The sequence below is a fragment of the Numida meleagris genome, chromosome 4 (genome assembly GCF_002078875.1).
Source record: "Numida meleagris isolate 19003 breed g44 Domestic line chromosome 4, NumMel1.0, whole genome shotgun sequence".
In the NCBI taxonomy this organism is placed as follows: Eukaryota; Metazoa; Chordata; class Aves; order Galliformes; family Numididae; genus Numida; species Numida meleagris.
The window spans coordinates 37,348,134-37,368,570 of record NC_034412.1 but is presented as its reverse complement, the minus strand read 5'-3'; the positions used below and the strand labels follow the sequence as shown (position 1 = coordinate 37,368,570).

Sequence of the window (20,437 nt, the reverse complement as noted above, 5' to 3'; positions counted from 1 at the left end):
TGATCAGACATTTGAGAATGTATTAAAAAGAGATGTTTGTGGATAAGGGAGGAAGAAAAGGCAGGCAAAGGAAAAAAAAAAAGGAACCATCGTCACAATTACTTCTACTTTAAGTCATCTTGGTAGACAACATTAAGTGAAAAAATCGCTAATCTCCAATATCAGCAAGTACAGTGAAAAGAGAAGGGTATTTGCATGGAGGCAAAATTGGCTTAAACACTGAAGACAGAGGGTCTTCTTCAGTGAACTTCATAAAAAGGAATGCAACTAATGGACCTCCACATGGGTAATCATTAAGGATGATTCTGTTTGATTTTTATACCTGTGACCTAGAAGAGGTAATGCAGCTTTCTGACAGAGAAGAAGCTGGAGTGAAAGACCAGCTATCACGTGAAAAGGAGTGTTTGAATTGACTTAGACTGGAAATGATGTGATGTAGAGCAGAGATGAGACTGTCAGTGACAAGCAGATGTGCAATAGAAAACGCTAATAAAGAGAAGGATCTCAATGATGTTATCTAGAATAGAAATTTTGTTTATTAGATTCTGAAGTTAAACAACTGAGAAAATTACCATAAATATAAGTTAAAATAATGTTTGCCTGAAGACAAATATTACTGAATATTCAAACAAATCTTTGAATGCATGTTACAGATAATATATTTATGTAAATATATCCGCACTAGAAAAACACTCTGATTATAAAGGTAACTACCAGCCAGCCCAAAACCTAAAAGAAAGTTGAGCTTCTTCCATTTCTTTGTCAATAGCCTAGAGACTGAATATGGTGCTGAGTACTTTCAAGGTAGAAGCAAGGACCTAAAAAGAGGAAATGTCAGATTTTTTTCGTGTACTAGTACACTGGGTTATCATCACAACACATGAACAAGACAACTTTTTTTTTTTTTTCTATTATGCATCAATATTTTCTTTCTATTCACATCTGGTGAAGCAATTATAAATGCATGGAAGTGACGAATTTTCAAAAATAGAAGGTGAAGTTCTTTGAACCATGTGTATATTATTCAGATATATGTAAAAATAACATATTTTGATGCTCTTAAAAATGCATCTTAAAGCATTAATATGGTGTCTTATTAATCTGGACTTATATAAACAAATGCAACATGTATAATTCACATTATATAATTACAGCATAAGAGAATATTAATTATCTTATCCTGGAAGCTTCTAAATTATGATAGAATTTTCTGTACTGCAAACTGCTCTTGGCTAAAATCTTTTCTTTTCAAATACATAAGCTGAAAATTATTTCACTCGTTGACCTGTAAGCCAAGTTCCCCAAAGCCTGATGCAAATTAAAATGGCTGAGTTATAAATATCTCTGAAAGTAGGTTTATAATGGAAACACAACCAGATCTTTCACTACAGCAGTACTCTTGGGGGCTGTTAAGAGAGTTTATAGAGCTATCAGCGCCAAACTATAAGTTAATGAGGAGGAGCAATTGTCTGTAATAAAGCACCCCTAAACAAGAAGAGAGCATTAAAAAATGCAGGCACTAAAAATTCCTGTTGGGCTTCCCATTAGCTGTGTCCCTGTATGAAGTTGCTTCTTTCATCATTCTGGAAAATATTGCCGTGACTTCTTACATTTTCATGTGCTGAATTCAGTAAGTGCACTTTTATAGGCCTGAGGAAAAGGTGTGTGTGAAACTTTAAGTCAGAAGGCAGTTGTCAAAAAGCAATTTACTATCCTCCTCTCTCCTCAGCCTTCCCTCTGTTCTCTTTATTATTACGTGACTGGGAATGCACCATAGGATGACAGCAAGATAAAATTAGATATGGTCCATCTGACTTTTGCGCCTTTTCACATCAATCTATTCTTGCAAGTTTTATTGTTAACATTTAAACATAGTAGAGAGTACAGGTGTCTATGGCAGGAAATCAGTGCTTGAGAAAGCTGCACATAAAGGCAAGGCTTAGTTAATGCTAGGCTATAGGGGCGATGTACATGAGGGAGACAATTGCCGTTATTCTAGGCATACGAATACATCACTAAGTAAATTTAATGTATGTTATGACAGTCATTATAATGACAGCATTCACTGCAGAAGAGATAACAGAAATATTCTTCTCATTTCAGGGATGACTGGTGATAGTGCAGAGTGATCAGATTTTTTTTCTCTTTTCCAGCCAGAAGTCATTGTACTTGTTTTGGAAAAGGTATTTAAAAGATTGAGACTGATCATCAGTAATTAATGCTGCTGAAGGTAGATGTGTACAGCTTTGAACTCACCTTGATTTTTTTTACACTGGGACATGTATACTGCAGGAAGCATTAAATAAATCCTTCATGTTGGATTCAGATGTATCCATCAAGAACAAAACAAATGATGAAGCAATCCTCCCAATAGGTTTGTTTATATTTCCTTCCTGTTGGCTACATGCAGCTTGAACTGCATACATACACTTCTTAACAAGAGTAATAAAGAGATAATTTGGACAATATGTATACTATATAAAAAGACACATAGTATTCCTGTGTCTGGCTTTAATTAGTGAGTGGTTTAAGAATGTAAAATAATTCATTGTGTATAACTTCAGCTCCTCCCAAACACAGCTATTTAAAATGCAGTAGCATAATGAACCATTTTAAAGTTAGAACTCCCTTTGTGGTCCCCTAAGGCTGTGCTTTCTACCTGTCACTCCACTTGCAGGATGGCTGCAACCTTGGTTTTCTATCTCCACTTAACCTTCTGTGATGGTAAACTGGAAGGTGAAGGATAAAGCTAATGGAAGGATGGCTGTCATTTTGGGAGTTTTGCTCTAGATTGCAACAAAACCCCAAATCTTCAGAGTGCAGAAACTGACATCCCCTTTGACAAACGGAGTTGTGCTGAAATCCAGTTTCTCCAGTCTAGTCCAAGACAGTTCACTGTGGCCTCCTTTCCTATGCGCAGGGAATGGAAAGTGAAAATACAGAAATTAAGCAATCTCCATTTCTCAGTAATAGGATGCCGCCTTGTTCCTAAGCTAAGGATGTGACAACAGCTTTTAACCTTAAAACTACAAACAGGAGAGCTTCAGTGGTGCTTGCCAAGCTATTTAGTGCTATATATCTGCGTTTATGGGAAACCTGTTAACTTGGTCTTTCATCAGTGTGACTGCTCTCACTTTGCACTGCACTGGAAGTCTTGCTGACACAGCCAGATATTGTTCTGCACCCATATGGCTGCAAAAGTGGAACATTACTTTCTCCAGGAACAGGTATGCCTTGCTGATGCTGCCTTCAAAGCAAGATGCCTGAGGTCCATCTTCCTCAGCTTCACATGCACATTTGAGGTGAGGGGCCACAGCTGTCTGAGGGCTTGAAGCATCATTTTGGAGGAGCATGAAGGGCTGGAGGGAGGGAACCTTGGGAAGGAGGACTCTCCCAGCATGTCCTGCTTCACCACTGCTGTTAAACACAGATAATCCATGCAGCAAGGGACCAGGGACCTTGCAGTCCTGCTGTGAGCTTGAGACTGTGCATGTTTACGGCTCCAGTGGCCAAGCTGATCATGTGCTACTGATATGCAGAGTGTTATGCTGGATACAGCATGCAAATTGTCTAATACAAGGAATTTGACTTAATTCAAGTACCATTTTTATCCTGTTGTGTCTATAGGAAGTCTAGCAGAGCAAGACAGAATGCTCTTAAAATTTAATAGAGATTCTTTTGATTTTTAATCCTACAATTATTTGTATAATGGTGAGGAAAGAGAAAAATAATCCTTCAGCATGTCTGCTGGGCTCTTCAGGCACAGTGTGTTCATAGACTTACTATATATACTTCATATCCTGCATAATTGCAGTGGAGGAAAAAAAGAAAAATTGCACATTCAAACTAAATTGAATTCAGAACCTCTAATATGTCAGGTCACAGAAGGCATGTACACATTTAAATAGGACTGCTGCTTTGGAAACTGAGCAGCTCTGAAGTACATCTACACGTTGGTTCCTGACTTCATGCGGCTCCATTAGGTAATGTTTTAAATATAAAGCCACTTAATGATGAATGTTCATAAATGAAAAATGCATATTACCCATAAAACGTTTATCAAACAGCAGTGCCCACATATTTTTAGCGCACATAAAAAAATCACATTAATCCATATTGTTGTGAAACTCCCGATCTGCCCTTGAGAGTCTGTTCTAGGATTTTAAATAATCAGTCTTAGAAGGAAACCTTCTTGTTTCATAAGTAAGTTCCTAATTTTTTTAATAGGTAGCTAACAAAGCAGAGGAGGAACTAATATGGAATGGCTTAGGTTGGGGGTTCTTTAATACCACCATAAAATTTCTTCATTTAGAGCCGTATGACTAACTATTAAGAGTTCTTATTTTCCTTGAAGAAATTATGTGTTGAATCGACAGACACACTGATTACAGAGCCAAAATTTCCACAGTGGCAGACCAGGCAGAAGGTATTCTCAGTAAGGGACCACTGTTATTAAATACACTGTCACGGAAAATTAGGCCAAAAGCAGATCACACTTAAAGAGCCTGCACAGCAAGGCAGACCCTTTCAAATTAGACTCTCCTTCTGCAATCCACAGAGTTTGTTCTGAGCTGGAGTTTAATTTAATTCAATGAAAATCTTGCTGTAGTCAACCTTTTGGCTTTCACCATCTTTTCTCCCATGTTTTGCATGTTATGAAGACTATTTTTAAAGTTAATTAGCTTATCCAAAATATAGCAGAGAAAGATGCAAATTCCAACTAACATTTAAAAGTACTGTAATATAAAAATTAACTGTACAATGGTAGCTGTTAATTTTCTTCTATCACAACTACTTTTCTAAGAAAAAGAAAGAAAGGCATTTGCAAGAAAATTACTTTGAATACATAAGCCCCTTAAAACTAATTAATTTGCCTCTTAAAATGAAGTACTGAATATTGAAATGAAACATTAGATAATGGGAAAGGAAGCAACTCGGATACTGGAAACACCAGAATTGAGTAGAATGATTCGACAAAGAACAAATCTTGACCAATATCTGCCATCAGGATTTCAAGCCCCTCCCTCAACCCCTGCTCTGTACGCTTTCTGTATGCTTTCAACCTTTGTGCTCGCTCAATATAATGAAAATCTAGACAAGACAGGATTACTTAAGAAACATCTTCAGGAATGGTATGGAATCCATGATACACGATCCACATAATAGGAGCTGGCAAAACATGAGAAAATGCACAATATTGTTAATGATCATTGATTCATTGTGCAAATAGAACTTACACATTGCAGCCACAGTGGTGAACTCTATGATAGGCATTGTGTCACCACCCTGAAGTAGCCACTTCTCATCCCCAGAGGCATATGGTCCCAACAAAACGAAAAGGACTAGGCCAGGAGCCCTAATGCCATGATGAATGTTTATTTTCAGTTTTATTATCTGAGCCCTTCTAGAGCTGATGTATGTGAACAGGGGAAACATATGGCAATGTTCTCCTTAAGAAAGCAGGAAATGAATTCTCTGGTTGAAGCTTCTGCGAAACAAAAGCACCAATTTGAGAACTTCAGTCAACAAGCAGTTGTCCATGGTTTGTCATGAAATATATCTAGTCTTGTTCTGTGCAGATCTGTCCTGCTTCTAGTATGGAAATCGGTTTTCATTTCCTGCTTTTATAACAAAATGCATTATTAAACTTTCAGACAACATGAAAGGGAGTAAAAACTTTGGAGTATAGTGATAGGAATTAGAGAGTTCTTGTCAAATTATATAAATGGTCTAAAATACAATGTGAAGCATTTCAGTAAAGATGAGTGATAAGTATTTCACTTAAATAGGCATAATCAACCCCACACAATTACAGGGAGTAATGATGTGGTAGGCAGCAACTCTGCAAAAAAGAATCCAATGGATTGCAAACTCAGCTTAAGTAAAATAACCAATAGTTACATTTGAATAAAACAAGTTTCATGCTGAGACATGAATGTAGGAGAGCCTTAGAATGCCCTGAGTGCTTTCATCTCCTGCAGGGTGAAGTATCTTGTATGTCATTTGTGACCTTGGTAGATGTAGATGATGCTCTTACTTGATATTTAATATTTAGCAGTTTGTCTTTCATGTCACTTAACAAGCTTTAAACCAGCCTTTCGAAGTCACATTGGGCTAAATCTCTATCTGCTATATTGCTCCACTCTGTGCATCTTGTGCACCCAAATCTTACCACACTGCAATAGTTCTGCACATTGCACTATGCTGGATACTGTTGGGTTGCTTTATATAATCCATATTCAACCTGAGACTATTTCTGGAAGCTTAAAAAATATCTAGGGAAGATGGTTCACTTGCATTCAGGGGCAGGCTGTTTGTTAATCACATTAAAAACCACAAAAGTAACAACAAAACGCTTCTATGTCTTATCAACTTCACCTGGCATTTGCAGAGAAAAGCCCAGATGTGCTAGGAAAAATCTGGCCAAGTGTTAACCTACTGTGTCTTATACAACAGCAGATATACACATTTCTTCAACTGTGTACAATTTTCCATGGATTTTCTGGTGAATATCTGTACTATCATTTCAAAACACCAAATGGCTGACACCAGACAAAGTATAATGAGCTAAAAATGTTTTTCTTCTTGGGAAATGTACCCTTTCAATCAACAATTTGACTAGAAAGGAAACAAAAATGAAGATGTGATGTCCTTCTGCACTTTCTGTAAGTCAAAACTGTATTGTTTTTTATTTGCTTATATTTTGTTTTAAGTAGAAGAGAACACATTCAGCAGTTAACTTTGAGATACTGAGAACTTGACTTCTAAAATCATTTTATTTTTTTTCATGCAATTGTATTCATATGATGTAGAAGATTAATTAACATCTGTCCTGTGGTTTTAGAGAAGAAACCAGCAGTCCAAAAAAAAACGAAAGTGAACTTGTGATCTCAAGTACACAAGAATTCAAATTTAGCACTGGACACTGGAATAGTTGCTCTGTAGACAGTAAAAGTAAGATCCATCTCCCTTTGATTTTCAACTTAGACGTCCGTCTGAAATGGGGTATTTCTAGATTCTGTTTAGCCACCTGAAGTGGTAGGCACATCCGGAGAAAAATTAATCTGTCCTAAATTAGACATCTAACTTCCAAATTAATATATTTTTTTGCTAGCTGCATAAATGAATAATGCTTGTTTCTTCCAGTGGGTATAAAAGAAGTCTAAACTGCAGTGGGTTTAAAAGAAATCTAAACTGCTACACAGATCTTGACATCTGCATTGCAGACATCAAAAGTTTTAAAGACGAAACCCAGCCAGGACAATGCAAGTGATCAAACCTATAGGAGTGCTGATGTGCGCTAGATCAGAGCTGCCTTATAATCCAGACAGACCACTCAACAAATTGTGCATTCCCTCCCACCAGCTTAGTTAGTTATGCAGTTAAATGATGGTGACTACATCTGAATGACATCAGTTGAATTTTATTTACGCTCACAGTTGCAAAATTAAAGTAGCGTACCAGAAAGGAAGCAAGGCACTGGCATCAGTATGAGCTGCAAGCTATGAAACGAGCTCTTGGTATTAGAGAGCTCTTGATGAAACCCCTGTAGGGAGTAAAGTAGTAGTGACTGCTCCTGACAAGTGGTTTCAGAATTTAAAAAAACATCAGGTAAATATTCCATTTACTCAGTATCTGCTAACATAGAAATAATTGCCACTAGCTTCAGTAAGTTGAGGAGTTACAGTAGATAATTCAGTGTGCTACACAAATATACATGTTCTTCTATTATTCATGCCATGACATTTGTTGGTCGTCTCAGGAGTAACAAGTGAGGCTCCTATTGGTTCATGAACTGCTTGAATTATGCATGGTTATGGGTAGGCATTCACCATGTACAAACTGGTTTTGAATCATCCATTTCCTGGGGGCAATGTTTCTCAAGGTAACTAGCAAACTTTTAAGGTATTTCAGAGCCTGCTGAGTATTAGTAATTACTACCGTGGCAGTGATCCTAGCATGCCTGCTTTCTTGTAAACGTGGGAGATAATGAATGTATAAATGTTGGGAGGTGGGAATCATAATTGTATTTATTCACTCTCAAAGAGGTTATCTACCTCAGCTGCAATAGAAATTATGACATCAAACTGCTAAGCAGCTATCTGCAGTTCAATTGTCACTATAAATAGCTGTCCACAAGAGGGAGGTGGCAGTAGATCATATGTTTTAAATCTGGAACTGTACAATTGTATCCTAACTAACAGTCCTGCTACATTCTCAGTTTTAGGCTTTTGTTTCTAAGTACCTCTTTGGTGTGTTTTTAGTTATTCATTTGTATGGACAATTCTGGCCATCTGTAAGGACATTAACACCCATTAGTGCACCATTCACTGCATAAATACAACACTTAGGTTTTACCAAAGGACAGGCCTTTTCAGAAAAGGTTAATTTTGCTTGTTAGCAAATACTTTTCTACTCAATAATCCATTTTTACACAAGTAAAAGCTGTAAGGTAGCTCAAACATTGCAAATTTTTTTTGCTGTGCATGGAACATTTCTGTTGACTGAGCTACCTAATTTCAACTGTTTTTTAAATAAATCACATTTTAATAAATGTATTTGTAAAATCGTGACACAGATAGCTTGTTTGATCCTTACTGTAGGAAATGGAGAACCTGCTTTGTCCCAGCGAGGGCAGCAAAGTAGCCACACTAGAGAACATCCTCTGTTTTCTTAGCTAGGAAATTGCAAGTGTCCTCTCACTAAGCACTAAATAGCCATTCAGGTCCAGAAGTTTCATCTGGTGCTCACTGAGTTGAAGACACTCAGTGAGTTCATTAAATGTCATTCTTTGCCCCCACCGAAAACATACTGAGATGAAACATGCTGTGAAGTTAGAGATCAGTAAAATGCTGTGAATCTGCCTCCTTTTCAACCTTTGAAGAGAAATTTACTTATTACATCATATTTTCTACTGTTTTGTCCAAATGCAACTTAAAGTTTTGAAACAGCGGTACTTCTGCCTTCTGCCTTGGAAAATGAGCTGGATAAACCTTGTAGTCAGAATGTATCTCTTGAATTTCAAGTTAAATTTATCTTGTTTTTCATTTCACTACTTTTAACATCACAATTTAGTATCTAAAGCACTCATGTGTTGCTTTAACCTTTGCTTCCTTAAGTGACAATGGCTGCTGTGAAAGGGTTGTAGTACTGCTAGGAAAAAGACATTGTAAGGAGGTTTTATCATATTGATTCTTAAAACATAGAACTGCTTTAAAAATCCTTCTTTTTTTTTTTTTTTTTTAAAGCATGTAATGTTAAAGAAACATACGACAGCTTGTAGGCAATAAGTACAGAAACTTGCTTTATTTGATAGGCATTGGGAAACCAATATCTGTTGTAAGACATTTTTCTAATCTGTGTAAAAGTAAATATCTTCTGAGACCATCTCAGAAAAAAAAAAAAAGTCATATAGAAGCACAGCTTGTGGACTTCGTGCACATTTTACTTGGAGGCTGTGAATTTTATGGCCATAAACTCTGAAAGCATTTTGTGTTTGTCCTTCCTATTCCTAGTTTCAACAGCTACACTCTGAGAGTCTCTTTACTCTTGTCCTACCCAAAAAAAAAAGGCTCATGCAGCCCAACAGGCCAAACACGACTCTGGAGTGGTGTGTCCAAGTGACTCTAGTGCCCTGCTGTCCTCCATCCTAGCTTTTCCAATTTTGACTGCCAACTCTATATGCCTAATTGAGCCTTGCAACAAACCAAAACCAGAGCCTGAGACTGCAGCTCAGGGCAACAGAGCTTCAACCCAAGCATGTGTATTGGAAGAGGAAACTGTGTGCAGGAAGTAACCCAAAGAAGCTGTGGATGCTCCATCCCTGGAAGTGTTCAAGGCCAGAATGTATGGGGCCCTAGCAGCCTGATCTAGTGAGCGGAACCCTGCTCATGGAGAGGGGTTGGAACAAAGCGATCTTTGAGGTCCCTTTCAACCCAAGTCATTCTGCGATTCGATGATTCTATGACTCCACATGTCCATGCCTTCTTCCATGCACAGCAGGCCCCTACTCTGCACCTACTCCTTTCCCTGCTGTAGCTCCCTTTAAATCTGTGCAATGACCCTTTAGCTAAATACAACAGTAGGTATTAGGTGTTCTGAGTAAGCCCTGAAGTAGTAAGTAGGGGACTGACTGTCATCATGTTATACCTCTACACCTCTTTGGAAACTTCTAGCTTCTTTTCATAGCTTAATCTATGGCTATGTATTACAGAAGGAAACTTCTGTATAGCTCCTGTTTGGATGCTGTTTTGAAATTAATGGAGTACATGACTAACACATGCCTAAGTAGTTGTCAACTTCAGTAGTGAATGTTTGTAGTGAGCAAGTTACAATTGTAAACCTCATGGTTTATTGTACTCATCTTGAATGCAACATTGAATGCCTGTTAATCCTAAGCAGTTAGGAGGTTCTCCTGATTTTTTATGATGCTCATCTACGTAGTTTATAAAGGTGTTTCTATGAGTATATGTCACTGAGCTCTGTAGACATTACCGTAGCAGAAACATTCAGTGGCAAATAATACAAACAATTGTAGAGTTTACTGGGACTACTACTGCTGGCTGGTTGCCATGGATATTTTCTCTTGTGTTTATTTGTTATTTTTAACTTCAGGATTATAACTTATAATTATTTTTCTTTTTTGTTTTTTATAACTTTTTAATAACATAGAAAGAAATCATTAGCAGTATTTTTAATGCATTGGTGATGCTTTTTCAAATTCACATAAACACAAATTTTGTTGTAAAATATATCTTAAACTATGAAAGAGAAAAAAAATGTAGACGAGGTGCATGCATGTGGTTGAGCAGGACTTTTAAAAAGCAAGGCCTAGTAGCAAGTGAAAATCCAACAGCTTCACTCCTGAAAGGCATTACTGAACTGACTGTCACTTTCATGCTTCCCATCTGCAAGTTGGAAGTACTTTGTATAGGAAAATAAGGAAGATGTCTTCCAAAAGTAAAATCTAAATGCTTCTCTGTTATCATTAGCAGCAAATCACATTAATTTCTCGACTATTCATTGTGATAATGATATTAATCAAACTGCTCCCTGGATACTCATGTAGATGTAGTATATAATTCTATGGGAGCTCCATTATAATTTAGCCTGAATTAACGTTCATTTGTTGCAAAGTGTTATGGGAAAAATATATTTGTGGACTTTATGGAGGATCCTATTCTTCTACTGTGAAAGAGGCCAAGCAGATAAAGAATGAGCCTGAATAGATGTTGGGTGTAATGAGTAGATGCAGTTGCATGTAGAGTGCACTTAACAATCTCACAGTGTAAAAATGCAAGGCACTCAGGACTGTTATATTTTCGATGGCATCATCAAGAAAATTTTGAGAGACTGTGGTATTGTGGTTAGGATTAATGGAATCCCTCAGTGTCCTCGTTAAATTTAATAAACCTGTGCAATTGGAATAATAATAACACTTCACATGTATATTGCATTGCTCCTTTTGTCAAGGATCTCCAAGCACATTTTGAGCACTCAGGAGTGGAGCATCGCCATCCACCTTGATGGAGATGATCTACTCTTCCTGTTGCTGATGATGCCCCCTCCTGGGAGATGTCTTGACACAGGGTCCTGCAGGAGCTCTGGGTGGCCAGGCTTTACCCTTTTGTTCTGATGCCTTGTGACATTTAGTCTTATGAGGAGCAGCTGATGGAATTGGGATTGTTCAGTCTGGAGGAGAGAAGGCTTGAGCTAGACCTTATTGCTCTCTACTGCAACCTGTAATGAGGTTGTAGAGAGGTGGGAGTCAGCCTTGTCTCGCAGGTAACAGCTATAGGACGAAGGGGAATGGCCTTTAGCTACACCAGGGGAGGTTCAGGTTGGATACTAGGAAAAACTTATTCTCCAAAAGAATGGTTGGGCTCTGGAATGGGCTGCCCTTGGAGGTGGTTGAGTCACCACCCTTGGGGGTGTTCAAGAACCATGGAGATGTGACGCTGAGTGACATGGTTTAGTGGTATGGTGGTGATGGGTTGGTGAGTGGTCTAGATGATCTTAGTGGTCTTTCCAAACTTAATGATTTTATGATTCTATGATTATTGTCAGCAGTTACCTAAGGTCTAGTGCTATGTGTTAGGACTCTTTTTTATCATTACATTTTTATTTTTAAGAATTAATTACGTGTATCTACTGCATGCAGGTTTTTGGTACCTTTATCCTGATACTTATTCCATGTTCTTAACTGTGTTTATACTGCTCAAGTTCCGCTTTGCTTCACTGGGACTGTTTGTTTAAGATGCCGTGCAGCCTATAGTCCTGAAATGTTCATTTTAGAAAAACGCTTCTTTTCTTATTTTTGGTGGATCTTCAGTGGCCCAAAGACCCCACAGAGCCGTGGTCCATCTTGTCAGATCAGCCAATGATCAAATGCTTGGAATTTCTCAAAGTTTCTTCAGCTGTTCTGCAGCAATAGCAAATTCTTCTACATAAAACCTAGGACATCCACAGCTCTAGGATTTCACTTCATCTGATGAAAACTGTTCACTGATTTTTTAAATATTCTTCAATTCCTACCTCTCTTTTTAAGAGTTTAGCTCTCTTCTGCTTGATCCATTTTTGCCTGAGATGTGGATGATGTTAAGCTGCTCACTTTTCTGCTCACTTCAGCTAGGGGAGTGACCAAATGCTTCTTTTCACAAGGAGACTGTGCATGGCTGGAGTAAGGCAGATCTGCTGGGAGCTAATTAATATGTGTATCTGGTCCTTTGTCCATTGCTGAGAAACTTATGGAAAATGAGTAGAAAGGAGAGGACTTAAGGATATTTTTTCTTTCCCCCTGAACCTGTAGATTTGTGCTTTGCATTGGCTGCTGAAGACCAGTGTTACATCCACACTCTTAGAAGGAAGAAAGGCTGACCATGTTTACTATTAAAAAGGACAGGTCTTCCGAGCAGCTGTGGACAAAGGATATCACATACTCCAGCTTGAGATGCAGCGCTGTCCATGTTGCCACATTTCTCCTTGGTGCTTTTAACAGCTCAGACTTGTTCTGCTCCTTTTCTGCCTTGCTCATCTGATTCTTCCAGATTGCCATTGAAATGCACATGCTCCTGCTCTTTCTACCTTACACAAACAAGTTTTACTATTAATTATACTTGCCTTCCAGCCCTACTATTCACAATCCAGTAAACAGAGATGCATCTAACAAAGAAGACAGGAAAGGGTGGGAAGCTCGGAGATCCATCTCCAAGTTTTGCTCCCAGGTCAAATCTCTTTCCTTGCTTAATTATGTTCTGTAAAGTTTAAAAGAGCTGTGCTAGTATATGGAGCAGTTAATTATATTGCATCTGTAATCAGGCCATAAAAGAGAAACCCTTGAACCACAGCTATATTGTTCCAGGCACCGCAGTCTGTAGACTTCTTCCTTTGAATTTCATTCCATGTGAGCCAGCGGTAATAGGTTCTTGCAGTATCCAAAACTCCTGCAGTCTTTTTCAGTCTGCCCTGGCCAGCAGCCCATCAGCTGTTCCACAAACAAACAGATATTTCTCTCTGTATTTATTTCTTCTTTTTTATCCCACTGTACAAGCAATTAGCTATTGAATCCTTAATAAGCCAATCCAGTCCAACCCACATGATTATTTTGCTTCTAATCAATTTATTCAGCTCACGTAGAGGGATTTATCATATTTACAATATCACAGCTATTTGTGTAGGAGTTATAAAAGGTAAGGAGTAATTTTAGGGAAAGAAAATCCAGTTGTAGGCTTTGTCTGTTATTGTTGAGCTCCAGAATGTGGGGGTTCATTCCTCTGCTTAGGAGGGGAAATTCTGGATTCAGTCAGCAGAGTTCAGATACACCGAGGGAGGAACAGAAATGCGTAATTAAACAAACAGAAGATCACTTGGAAAAAAAAGGAGTCGGCTTTTGCATACTCTCTTTTTGCAGAATTATTTTCTTAAGTATTAACACACTTCTCTAACCCTTGGAGATGGACTTCACCCTCATCTGTTATCACTTTTAAGTGGATTTATTATCACCGGGGAGAAAAACACGAATGGCACAGTGACTCTGGTCGGAGAGGCACCTGTGCAGGCTGGATATTTATGTGAGGTGACTTGTAAACATCGCTGCTGCTGTAGTCCTGTGTCCCCACAAGGTGTGCACATGGTTTGGCCTCCGCATTTCTGGGCCCCATGTTCCTTACTGTGTGCTTGGTGAATGCTTTTGGATCCAGGCAACCATCCAGCTCTACTTGAGATCTGACTGCAAATCAAACTAATAACTTCCTTGGCCTGCAGCAAAAAGAAAAGGATAATAACGCCTTCCCAACTGGTTCATTTTTTGCTATTATTAGGATTTATTGACATAACAGTTGTTTTGGGAGGCCCAGCTGAGGCTCCCGGAATGAACTTATCCCCCAGCTCCCCCAGTCCCCACCCTTCTCCCTGATATTTCTGCTTCATAAACAATATGACTGGGACTTGAGCACACTGTGCATTATTCCAGTGCATGATGGCACTATTCTCATCCTGCCATAAAAATAAGGCCTATGCAGAAACAGCATGTAAGACTATATTTTCTGTATGAATGAAAGGATTCATTTCAGGTTGACTCATGAGAAAGGTATGGATTCCTAAGTCCGTTAAGAAACTTGGTTTCTGCCATAGCAGTTGCAGGACGTTCTTTGTTTCATTTCAGAGTTAAAAATTCTCCTCCTGGAGACAGGAGAGTAAGATGCTTTCTCACAGGCACTTTTCTAGTTCAAGTCTTCTTCCTCCAGAGATACACACGTACTTCAAGTTTCCAGAAGGACTGTCTACACCAATGCCAGTGTTAAAACATACCTGGAAGTTTTTTGTTGCTTTACCAATTTCAGTATTTTATTCTTCATCTAGATACTGGATTCTCTAGAAGAGTAGAATGGAGCAGTTCCAGCAAACAGCACAGATGAAAGCTGTCTGCAAGGGTTTAAATCAAATACAAGTGCAATCACTAGCTTAAATCCAACCTTGAAAATGCAATATTTATGGAATTTGCATTTTTCAGGGTGGACTTTGTAAGACTGCATGGTCTGCTATTATAGCATTACATACTTATGTCACAGTAGTAGCATTGGATGACACTTACTGTTCTCATTTTAGCATTGAAGCTCATTCAGTGCAGTTAAGTGCCTTTCTTCTGGTATGGAGAATGACATGCCATCTGTGTAGAATCATAGAATCATAGAGTTGCTCAGATTGGAAAGGATCTTCAAGATCATCAAGTCCAACCGCAACCTAACCATACTGCTCTAACAACCCACCACTAAATCATGTCCCTGAGCACCACATCCAAACGGTTTTTAAACACATTCAGGGAAGGTGACTCAACCACCTCCCTGGGGAGCCTGTTCCAGTGCTTAACAACCCTTTCTGTAAAGAAGTTTTTTCTGATATCCAACCTAAACCTCCCCTGCTGCAACTTGAGGCCATTTCCCCTTGTCCTGTCACCTGTCACCATTGAGAAGAGACCAGCCCCGCTCTCACTGCAATCACCTTTCAGGTATTTGAAGAGAGCAATGGGGTCTCCCCTGAGTCTCCTCCAGACTGAATAATCCCAGCTCCCTCAGCTGCTCCTCATAGGGCATATTCTCCAAGCCCTTCACTAGCCTTGTTGCCCTTCTTTGGACCTGCTCCAGCACCTCAATGTCCTTTCTGTACTGGGGCACCCAAAACTGAACACAGTACCCGAGGCGAGGCCTCAGCAATGCCGAGTACAGGGGCAGGATTACTTCCCTAGTCCTGCTCACCACACCATTCCTGGTACAAGCCAGGATGCCATTGGCCTTCTTGGCCACCTGGGCACACTGCTGGCTCATATTCAGCCCACTGTCCATCAGCACATCAAGGTCCCTTTCCGTCAGGCAGCTTTCCACCCACTCCTCCCCAAGCCTGTAGGGTTGCCTGGGGTTGTTGTGACCAAAGTGCAGGGCCCAACACTTGGCCCTGTTAAAACTCATATGGTTTGCCAGTGTAGAACAACTTGACCATCCCTTCTAATGGGGTGATACTGCCCAGCACTGCATTGCCCAGATCGAGCTTCTGAACAGTGGCCAGGCTCCACCTAGGTCTGATATTGCTCTTAATCTTTTTCTGAGGCACATGGGAAGAAGATCCAAAACAGTGGCCATCCATCTTTTTTTGTATTTCCTGACTGCTTGAATTTGCAATAGCCTAGCTAGTCAATGCTGTCACTCCTAAGACACATTCTCTTGTAATTGAGTACCGTGCCATCTCAGCAGGCTTCTGAGCTCTATTTTTTGATGGAGTCAAGTTCAAGAGGAAGTCTAAAAGAGAGACCAATCCATGGCATCTATTTATCTGTGTCTGTGTATCTCTTTTCTGATAGAGATTCAGACAAAATCTGCTATTTGATAAAGTTTCCTTCCAAATTTTTTGCATGCTGTTCCTTATGCAGTTTGAATGTACGTCTTTATTAATTAACAAGATCTTCTGAAAGGCAGACACAAAATCCAAGAACAAAGGAGATGAGTGTGAAACTAAGGTAGAGAGGCTTGAGAACTGCTGGAAACAAAGAAAACAGCCAGAAAAGAAGGAAAGCAAGCTCTCAGTTGTGATAAAGTGGAGGAGAGAGAAAGAGGAGAAAGAAATAAGGGTTGGGGAGGACACCACTTCCAGCAAGCCGAGTTTTCTTGGCTGAAGAGGAGCTGTTCTTCATCTTCAGCTATGCCGAACTTATATTTAACAACCTAATTATTCTTGCTTAACAACCACAGCTCTCCATCTCAGCCCTGGGCCTTGTGTTCAGTGCAGTTTGTAGCTCGCTCTCCAGCACGTTTGCTGCAGCCTAAGGCTCTGCATTTTGACAACATTCTGATGAGCCCTTTTGACCTTCCCAGCATCATTGCAGATGCTCAGACAATGGCTGTTCTGCACAAAAGAGAGCGGAGAGATGTAGGTAGGTGAGAGGTATACATGCTGGGGATTCTCTGCAAAGCTCTCGTTAAATTGAGCCACATGGGGTGCAAGTACTTACCACCAGGAGGCTGAGTCACCAGTAGAGCTTCTGAAATCTATAGTTTTAACCTGAAGAGAGGAGCGTATAGAAAAGAAACTATAAGTCTTAATGAATGGCTGCTTTGAGTATGGATTATACATTGCTAGCAATATGTGAGTGTTTACAGCACATCATTATCCTGTAAGAGCTGCAGCAATTGAACTTTTGTGTTTGTTTCAAAAGTGCCACAGTACAACATTTTAGTCGTTCTGTTGCAGTAACCACTAGTTGTTACAAATCCCTTCATGAGTGCATTATGGAAAACTGGGGCAGAGTTCTTCACTAGCTAGCCAAGTGCATGCCTGCTGCGGCTTTGTACTAGGAAACACTGAACAATGTTTTTAAAGCCAAAGTACAGTAGAAGCCCATTTTACACATATAAGCATGTTACACAAAACTAATTTTCATTGAAGTACCCTGCTGGTATGTGAAATTTATATCATTCCACAGTGCAGAATTTATTTTTCAGGTATTCTTTTAAGTGGACTCATTCTTGTATTGCATTTCACCTGTTAGTGTCCTCAGAATAACTTACTTCAGTAAGTCTATTATTTTACTGAGTATTCATGTAAAAAGATCTCATTGTCTTTTCTCTATGGTCTGGTGCACAGAAAATTTATTCTCAAAGGATATACAGTCCATATTTAATTCTGCCCTGCTTTACTTATTGATATTATTACAGGGAAAAAAATCATCCTGTTTGACATCCTAAAATATGGCTATTAGATGCAACACTTCACAACGTGCCATTGATGTTGAAACTTATCTAAGGGGGATTAAGAACTCTGCTTTAAGATGGAGCTGGTATTTTAGATTATAGTTGTCCAAGACTTGCTGACCCACGTGGTTCATGTGAGACCTAATCCACATGGATATCCTAAATATTTATGTCTGTTTTGAATCAGGAGGAAACAATCTCATGGTGCACCTGACTGAGGTCACCGTGACATTAATTACAGTGCAGAAAATAACTTCATGCTTTATATGCTTATTTAGAGAAAAGCAACTGGATATAAAAGCTTATATCTCTAGATCTGGAGATGAGAGTTGCATTTCAACATTCACCACAAAGAATGTATATGTATATACACATATGCTACAGATCAGTAAATAAAAGTTAGTAAACAATATAACTAAACTCCCAGACAATCCAACACCATGTCTTCCCAAGAATTACATGGAAAATAGTCATCTCCCATCCAGGCAACACCTTACTTACTTTGAATTTGCTATTTCAGCTACTGACACTGAGGTTGCTCCCTGGGGCTTCTATCAAGTAGATCCCTTACAGGTGCTTGACTCTTCTTCTCTCCTTTCCTTGTCTTAATGGAGAAGGAAGAGGGGACAGGGGAGTACAAGGGGCTCAAAATCAGGAGTTTGGTGGAGCGCTTAGCCAGGGGTATCCTGTACTGTGCCAGGATATACTGATACATGACAGGCATGGATCATCTCAAAAATTCAGGTTCAGCAGTGTTTTCACTGCAAGGTTTGATGGCTACTGAGGATGAAATGCACTGGACATTTCAATCAAGATAAAGATATAGAACTACGAGGGCTGCTGTAAAAGTAATGCCTCTTATTTTATTATGTTGGCCCACGACATCAGAGGTGATGTTGGTGGTATGGCAGTAGAGGCTGAACCATTACATTTAATATTCCATTATGTTTTGTTGCTGTATGACAGATGGCAACAGAGGGTGAATCTGATAAAATGGAGTCTGACGTGGAGGTGTGGATGAAGCAAAGGTGTGTCATAGAATTCCTCCATGTGGAACAGATTGCACATATTGACATTCACTTACTCTTTCTGAATGTTTATAGAGACCAAACAGTAGATGTGAGCACATGCGAGGTGGTGGGTGGTGCATTTCAGTAGTAGTGGCAGTGACAGTAGGTCACATCCACTGGTGCAGATTTTGTATCTGCTTTTGTTTCCATGGAAATAAACAGGAGGCATTACTTTTGGAGCAACCTCTGTAGATTACATTGGCATATTATAAGGGATATGTCAGATGCTGTCTATGGTCCTAAGCCCACGTGCACATGCAGCCTGAGTTTTGTCTGCTTCCTTCTTACATTTTCTTAATAAGCTCTGGATTAGTTAAAATCGCTACTGAACCCAAGCCTCTCATTACTTTTCCAGCACAGGTATCATGGATGTATTGATATCATTTTTTACAATTAAAGATGCATATGTTTGCTTCTGGTATTACAATATTTGCTTTACAATTATGACACAGGAAATGAGGAGAAATTGGAAAAATACAATTTTAGCATGGAAAGAGAAGAATAAAGAAATTGAGACATATCTTCATGTTGACAGGTAAGGACCACTTGGAAAATCTACATGTAGGTGCAAAAATCTGGATCCCTAAAGATGGTGTAATACAATACTTGATCTGAGACATTTCAAATGCCTGAATGAGCTGAAAAGCCAAATGCATTCATTCAGTGGTATGCAGTCTATTTCTCTGCAAAGTTATTTTAAAATCTGTGCTATCCAGGTGCTGTAAAACATATTAGTATCACAGGAGTGATACATGGCAATAACTTTTGCATTTTCCTCAAAGCTCCCATGTCTTTGCCAAAGACCATAAGTGAGCATTTGGGACTCCTTTCCTAGCACTCCTGCTAAAAGCAGATTAGAGTCAGGAGCAGAGAAGGAAGATGGTTGCAATGATTAACCTGTTTGGCCTGCCACTTAAGACACTTGTGATACAAAATATTGCTTGAGCTTTTAAAACAAATAACTGTAATTTTCATTTAATTGATTTTTGACCTTGAACTGCAATTATTTGATGGTAATTTACCTGAGCGTAGAAGAACAGCAGCTGCATACAAACTGTTAAGAAAAATGCTGTAAAAAAATAAATGTGCAGGAGAGAAAGACTGCCTTTCTTGCAGGCTAGCTTACATTTGTGCAGTAGCCAGCTGAAGACAGTTTCCTTTTCCTGCAATGTAATTATCAAAGGCAACGTAATTCACAAGGAAAACTTTGAGAAACATATGGAAGTCTGTGCTATGCAAACAGTAAAAATCCTTGTTTGAAAACAGTTCTATTGCTTTGTTTTTAGGACTGTTTTTATTATTTATCAGAAGACCCAGGAGCGTGCTTGGGATTTTACAGAACAAAGAGGAATAGCAGGTCTCCACCCTGAGCAGTGCATAGTCCAGGAGGATTAAGAAAACATTAATGCATAGGAGGCCAAATTTTGTTCTTTGCCCAAAACAACCATGGTTTAAGAATGAGGTGATTCAAATTCTGTACTCAATATTCAACCTGTGATTTTGGAACTGAGAAAAATTTCCCTATTAACTGTTCAACTTTATCTGCATGTCTTAATGATCTGAATATATCTTTTTAGGTTGAACATGGGGTATAATAGTAAGAACTACTATTGCTCTTAATAATATCAT

At 39.0% G+C, this 20,437-nt stretch overlaps 1 long non-coding RNA gene across 1 annotated transcript in view; it reads left to right on the top strand.

Moving 5' to 3' along the window:
- Positions 1 to 19,344, top strand: part of LOC110398912 — a 78,829-nt gene extending 59,485 nt beyond the window's left edge. Inside the window, exon 9 of the long non-coding RNA XR_002438746.1 lies at positions 19,261 to 19,344. This is a non-coding gene — a long non-coding RNA (uncharacterized LOC110398912). The remainder of the gene's footprint in view (positions 1 to 19,260) is intronic.